Here is a 7,053-nt window from a genome sequence, read left to right on the forward strand (position 1 = left end):
GTCCCCATGGCTTTTCCCTCATTATGGTTAGGAATATCAGGAAGTGCTGAGATTGAGCAAGAAGAGGGTAACAGTACAGTAGTGTTATCAGCAGTAATTCATGTAAGTGTATTCTCACACAGCACAGTGGGGATCATAGTTCATAATATGGGAGGCATGGTTTAATGGCTATGCTGAGGCCCAAATATGAAGCCCATAATATTTTAATTCAGCCCTTCACAGAAAACTGCTTATTGCTATCTTGCAGTACTCTTTGTAGCATCATATTGTTTTGTTAGTATTTTCTAGCAAATGACCTTCTTTTACACAGCTGCCTTGCAAATACATATTCATCTCTTGACCACTGAAATAACCAATGGTGATTTGCTTATGAGAACAGGCCATGGTTCTGAAACCAGAGAGAACTCTCATCTCACTTCAAGTACAGTCACCTGGTGTATTTAGTTGCAGCCATCAAGACTGCCAGAATCGTAGGCAGCATGTGCCTATATGAATAACATCTGAGATTCCTTTATATGCAATACATTCAAGATTGTTATAAACAAGTGATTCTCCTGAGGTGCCTTGGAACTAAGCTGAATTGCAGCACTTTATTAAGTATTGGGATATTTTACTGACAGATGTATTTGAACATATGAAGCTGCCTTATACTGAATCAGACCCTTGGTCCATCAAAGTCAATATTGTCTTCTCAGACTGGCAGCAGCTCTCCAGGGTCTCAAGCTGAGGTTTTTCACACCTATTTGCCTGGATCCTTTTTTGGAGATGCTGGGGATTGAACCTGGGTTCTTCTGCTTCCCAAGCAGATGCTCTACCACTGAGCCACCATCCCTCCCCTATTTGCTTTCTGTTGCTGTATAATAGGATTTATTGTCAAGATTTAATTTTTCTACATGGTTTAGGGTTGCCAGGTCTGTGTTGGAAAATACCTGGAGACTTTGAGGGTGGATCCAGGAGAAGGTGGGGTTTGGGGAGGGGAGGGGCCTCAGCATGGTGCAATGCCATAGAGTCCACCCTTCAAAGCAGCCATTTTCTCCAATGGAACTGATCTCTGTCAGGTGGAGATCAGTTCTAAAAGTGGGAGATCTCCAGGCCCCACCTGGAGGCTGGCAACCATATGTCTACATACATGAATGAAATTAATTACCAGAGTTAATCCAGTAGGTTTATAAATTTAACACAATATTGAGGAAACTTTTGGCAGTGTACGTGAATAATTCCCACAGTTTCCTTCACAATCTGCGTGCAGTTCTTGAAGTTGTGTCTGGAGACTGTTCATAGGCTTATTAACCTGAGCAGTAATTATATACATCAAAACATAGTGGAAATTACTGAGTTATCTTTGTTGGTCACACATTTGTTTTACCTGTTCTCAGAAGTTTCATGGATCTTGATCAGTATTTCATTCTCTTTGCTGTGTGAGCAAACTTTAATCTTTCTTTTTTTCTAAAACCTTCCTGGAAAAAGCATTTTAAATGGATCAGGCAAAGGAACCAATTAAGAAAACAATTAAACTACAATTAACCCTGGTTTCCCCTCTGAGATAAAATTCTCTCACATACAAATCTTTTAAAATTGTTTATTTAGAGACATTTTGGAGCCAGTCAAGGAAATCTTTTGTGTTTAGATTCTTTCTGATATATTTATAAAACCACTATTTTGTTCTAGAGTATGTCAGAAAGTGTTTTTTTTTTTTTAAATTTATGTTTTAAAAGAGTTATGAAGTCAACATTTCATGGCTATAACAAAACAATGAAAAAATATAATGTCTAGCCCCATATTTAACTTTATCATTTCATGCTGTTATAAACTATTACTATTTTGATAAATTTATCCTACTGTAAATTAACATCTTCAAGACTTCTACACTGATATATGCTATTGTCCAAAATCTCAAAAGCCAGTCATGTACAGAAGGTGCTTATTGAGATTTCAGTCAGGAAGCGTTTTGTTGTCATGTTGTTGTTAATAAATGAATAACTTCCCTCTATGGCTAGGACACATTCTTTTGGATAACAAAGCAGCGTAAATATAGTTTTAGTGGCAAATTATGTCCTGTTTGTTGCCCAAAATTTTGGATAATAGGTTCCAGATTAAATGTATGAGATCTGCTCAGCTGGAGGAACATCTCCAAATGAGCACAAGTAGATCAGTAGACCGGTAGATCAGTGACAGAGTGTTGGACTGGATGGGCCAGCGACCTGATCCAACATGGCTTCTCTTATGTTCTTATGTTATGCATGTACCAATCTATTACACGTTAAATACCAGTTGTATGCACTTTCCTCCAAATTTTCCTTTAATCACAAGAGATTAAATTTGGGGTAATGTGAGACCATATCCATTTCCACCTTTTCATCGATATTCTGATTGACATTCCAGATTTTGATAATGTCAGAACTGATTTTTTTTAAAAAAAACTTAATTTCCAGCTGCAGAAACCTGATATGATTCCTTTGATGACATTATTTTAAACCAGTATTCTCTCTACAGTTAGCAATACAATTTTAGTGACAAATATGCCCTAAATTATTTAATAGTATATTTATTTATTTAAATTGACAAATCTTTTATTTCAAATAAGAAGAGGAACAATAGTAAAGATACTGCTGTCTTAAAGCATCCCTCTCAGGTATCATTTAGGAATTACATTTCAGCTCAACCACCCTAGTTCTAGACTTACGTATACTGCATGCCTTAGCAAATAGAGTGTTCTTGGGAAATGCAGGCAGTAAGGGAAGTTACTAACCAAGTACATCAGGTTGCCCTGTACAACAAGTGGTTTCAGTGCACAAAACAGTGAAATAAGCTTCCTTCCCATTCCCAAATCATAACGCACCACTTGCCTCTTGCAAGAATTAGACACAAAGGAATATACTGTTAATGTTTTTATGGAAAACGCTCACAATCCTATCAGATATTCACAAACAGAACAGGAGCCTCAGAAACCAGCTCAGACCCCTTCACCTTGACAATAAAAAGCCAGAGAGAAGATTGCAGATACTTTAAACATACGCTGCAAACCGTATCCTTGAAAACTTATCCTGATACCAATTGCCTACACAACACATAAAAATTCATACAAATTCCTGACTCTAACATATGACTAAATCAAACAATGACAGATGTTACATAACAACTTCTGGCATTCTTTATCTCAAGACCCTACTTAGAATTTTTTTTAAAGTAGCATTTGTCTTTTTTAACAGTTTGAAGCAAAAGAAAGAAGACATTAGTTATCTTGGATTTTAGGGGAGGGGAAGGATGAGAAAAATCAGCTTTGTGTTGTACATGAATATTTGTTGCTTCAAAGTTTTATTTAAAAATCATTAATTGCTGCCAGGCTACATGGGCATCCAGAACACCTTTCAATTAACAAAAGCCACAGTGGCTTCCTTTACTACCCAAAGAAGTCCAGCACCACAAAAGCCACACGTGTAGGAGGAGCTCCTGGAATAAGAAGTCAAGAGACAGCAGACTAAGGGAGTGAAAGACAAGAGGACAGCAAGGCTCCATCCAGCATCACCGTATACATGCGAGCTCTACTGCAGGAAAAGGTGAAAAAGTAAAAGCTGAACCTATGTGGGTCCTCATGGATTCACTTTTTATAAGAGAACATCACCAAATCCAGTATCAAATCACCTGCGGAAGCCAGGATGATGGGCTGGACCATAAAAACATGGATCCAACACTTTGTGGTGCTGCAGCAACACAAAAATACGTATCTGAGGCATGGATCCTCATGCATTTATAGGATTTTTACATTGAAGCAAAATAAAACCACCATCATATTGTAGACCATGTCCTAGTCTATAGGCAGCACCACAAAAAATCATGCATCCACCACTTCGTGGAGCCACAATGGCACTAAAATTTATACCAGTTTTGCACTAGACCTTTAATCCTGGTTTAGCCCTGTTTAGGTGACATTCTACACTAAAATCATAGAGTTGGTTTCTCTGTTTTTAGTGTAGAATGTGAGAAATTGGTCGTAGTTACAATCCATGGATTATCATGGATCCTTGGGGGAGGGGTCATCCCACACTCACCATCAGATCATGTATAATGTCTGAAGCCACAGATCTGACCACAAAAATCATGGATCTGCTGTTTCGTGGCATGGCAATGGTGCAAAAACATAATTCCAAAGCACAATCCTTGTGGGTCCTCAGAATATTTGAGTTGGGTAACCCAAATTCACCATCAAAGCACATGACGTGTCTGTAGCCCCAGATCTTGGCGCAAAATGTATGGATGCACAATGACATGGCACAGCCACACCGCAAAAACGTAGCTCTGAAGCATGGATTCACATGAATCATCAAGAATTTTGCATTATGTTGCTAAAACTCACCATCAGACACATATGTCCATAACCACAGATTGCACCACAAAAATCACATATCCATGGCTTTGATGGCACAAAAATATTGTTCCAAAGCACGGGTCCTTGTGGATTCTCAGGATTTTTGCTTTGTGTCACCTGAAATTTAACAACAAATCGCATTGTCTATAGCCACAGATCTGACCACAAATCCACTGCTTTGTAGGGCCACAAGGGTGTAAAATCATGATTGGGAAGCATGGATCCTCAGGATTTCTTCATTGTGTCACTGCAAAGTCACATATCTTGCACTTAGCTACAGATCGCACCACAAAAATCACTCATCCATCATGTTGTGGCACTGCCACATTGCAAAAACATGGTTTGAAAACATAGATCCTCATGGATCCTCTACCCATGGACATGTGATTGGATGGTGAATTTGGGGTGACCCAATGCAAAACTCTTGAGAATCTGTGTTTTAGAACATGTTTTGTGCTGTTGTAGTGCCACAAGGATGATGATCTGTGTTTTTTACTATGCAATCTGGCTATCGACATAATGGGTGATCTGATGGTGAGTTTGGGATGACCTGGCACAAAAATCCTGAGGATCCACCATTGTGGCCCCACAAAGTAGTGGATGTGTGATTTTTGCGGTGCTGCCTATAGACAAAAATCTACAGTATGATGGCTTTATTTAATTTCAAGATTAAAAAAATCATATGAATTCATGAGGATTTAAAATAATCTAAATCCAACTTTTACCCAGTTCACAAAAGTTCAGTCCACCTCCCTGAATTATTGTCATGTGGATTCTTCATCCTCTTCCTCCTTCTGGTCCACCTTGGAGGCGTCTGATGATTCATACAGGAGGTCATACTCCCTGCTGGTGAACCAAAATTTCAAGACATCCTTCTCTTTAAGATCATAGTAACAGTGAGGTTCAATGTGCTGGTTGTTCAGAAAAGTGCCGTTGCTTGACACAGGATCAATAATGTAGAGCAGGGGTGAACTTGCTTTACATAATAGAATAAATGTCAGATGTTTGAGAACCTCAAGACATGAATGTCAGATGTCTGAAAGCCGCAAGGAAAGAATGATGGAAAGAAAGCAAATGGAGGGGAGAGGAAGGAAGAGCTGGAAATAAAGCAACTTTAACTATAAATGCCTTTTCCAAGCCAGTCAACCGGATGGTGGCACCTTTGAGGCACACAATATGTGCAAAAGAGTGGCATGTGGCTCCCAAGCCAGTTTGACCACCCCTGATGTAGTGTTTTAACATTCTGACCTGTTGTGCCATCAGAGTGAGTATACTCCCCCACCCAGTACTGAAAGACAACATGCTGTTTCAAACAGGAGCGATAGTCAACAGGAATATCAACAATGCGTCTGTTGTCCGCCTATCGGATAGGCACTCTGCCTGTGTAAATGCACATGACCGGAAGAACCTCATCGTTCTTAAAAGGATAGAGGCACCACCGTTTCTATGGGATAGGTGCTTGGGGAGGCTCAGTGTATTTGATGACCACTCCACATAAAGTGTTGATGTTCTGTTCTCCAAAAGCGCCACGGACAGTTCAAAACTTGGTTTTAATTGGACTTTGCTCTTGCTACCGGGCCTTCCTGTGTTTCTATTCTCCTTCCAACAGCTGACGATGTTCATGCCGCCGTTGGGTATAAAACTCTCCCCGTACCTGTTGCATCTCCTGGGTTGTGTTCACACTACACTAAATAATGTATTTATGTTCTATTTTTACAGAGTAGAAAACCAGTTGCAAAATGCATTATGTAGTGCAGTGTGAACGCACCTCTTGGAGACGAGGATCAGCTTCCCTTTCATGGCTCCCAAGGCGTTCTCCATGGATGGCCCCGATGTGTCTACCTCCACTTCCACTCCGTGCTCCACCTCAGATGCTGACCGTTCTTCATCATGCCCCCTTCGGAAGTGACCCTCTCGGCACTCCTGCTTTATTTTGCCCGTCACTCGACGGGGGGCTTTGACTCCTCTTGCATTTTTTATTCGAGGACTTGCTCTTACTCTTGGAAGCCAGACGGCGGGCAGCTTCCTCCATAGCAGCACCCGCCGGCTTCCCGCCTTCTAGCCTCGCTTTCAAACACTTCTTATTTCGCTCAGCCTGTCGTCTCCTTGAGGTGTCCTGAGCGGAGCCAATGAAGGCTCTTCCTTCGGTTGTAGGCGGGACTGCCTTGCAAGCGGGAGTAGAGGCGAGGAACTTCGAAGGCTTCTGTGAGTGACTGGAAAGGCATGGCGTTACTGCATCAGCGGTCCTGCAGACGGAAGAGGCTACAAGCAAATTGTTTGAGGAGAGTGTTCAAAAGGCTTAATTCTGCTGTTGCCCAGGAACTGAGCAACCAGTTTATATCATTCAGGCAACAACAACAAAAGGAGGAGGTCGTTAATGCAGGCAATGCAAAATTAAGAAAAGGAATCCAAGGAAGGAAATAAGTATATATTGTGGGTACTTAATGCGAGAGTACAGAGTACTGAAACTGCTTTAGGAACACGATATATACATAAAGGCAGGAAAAACAGATAGCTGCAGTTTAACCTTGGAGCTGATACTTAAGTAGGAGAGGTCCTGGACACTTACTCCACGTTCTGACCCCTCTGGTTAGTCGTTCGGTACAGTTCCAAGCCTGATGTTAAATTCACACAATACCTTATATTTTTGAATTCAAAACTTGTTCTCATTCAGCTTCTACATTTAT

The 7,053-nt window shown here is 40.6% G+C and overlaps 1 long non-coding RNA gene and 1 pseudogene across 1 annotated transcript; both read right to left on the reverse strand.

The window, feature by feature from the left end:
* Positions 1–2,989: 2,989 nt before the first annotated feature.
* On the reverse strand, positions 2,990–3,185 carry LOC132586137 (uncharacterized). Its single transcript, XR_009556351.1, has 2 exons — positions 3,141–3,185; positions 2,990–3,106 (listed from the first exon to the last, which is right to left on the reverse strand). It is a non-coding gene; the product is annotated as an uncharacterized LOC132586137 (long non-coding RNA).
* A 1,945-nt stretch (positions 3,186–5,130) lies between these two features.
* On the reverse strand, positions 5,131–6,029 carry LOC132577095 (smad nuclear-interacting protein 1-like; annotated as a pseudogene).
* Between the last annotated feature and the right edge of the window lie 1,024 nt (positions 6,030–7,053).

This window comes from Heteronotia binoei, chromosome 1 (assembly GCF_032191835.1).
Source record: "Heteronotia binoei isolate CCM8104 ecotype False Entrance Well chromosome 1, APGP_CSIRO_Hbin_v1, whole genome shotgun sequence".
In the NCBI taxonomy this organism is placed as follows: Eukaryota; Metazoa; Chordata; class Lepidosauria; order Squamata; family Gekkonidae; genus Heteronotia; species Heteronotia binoei.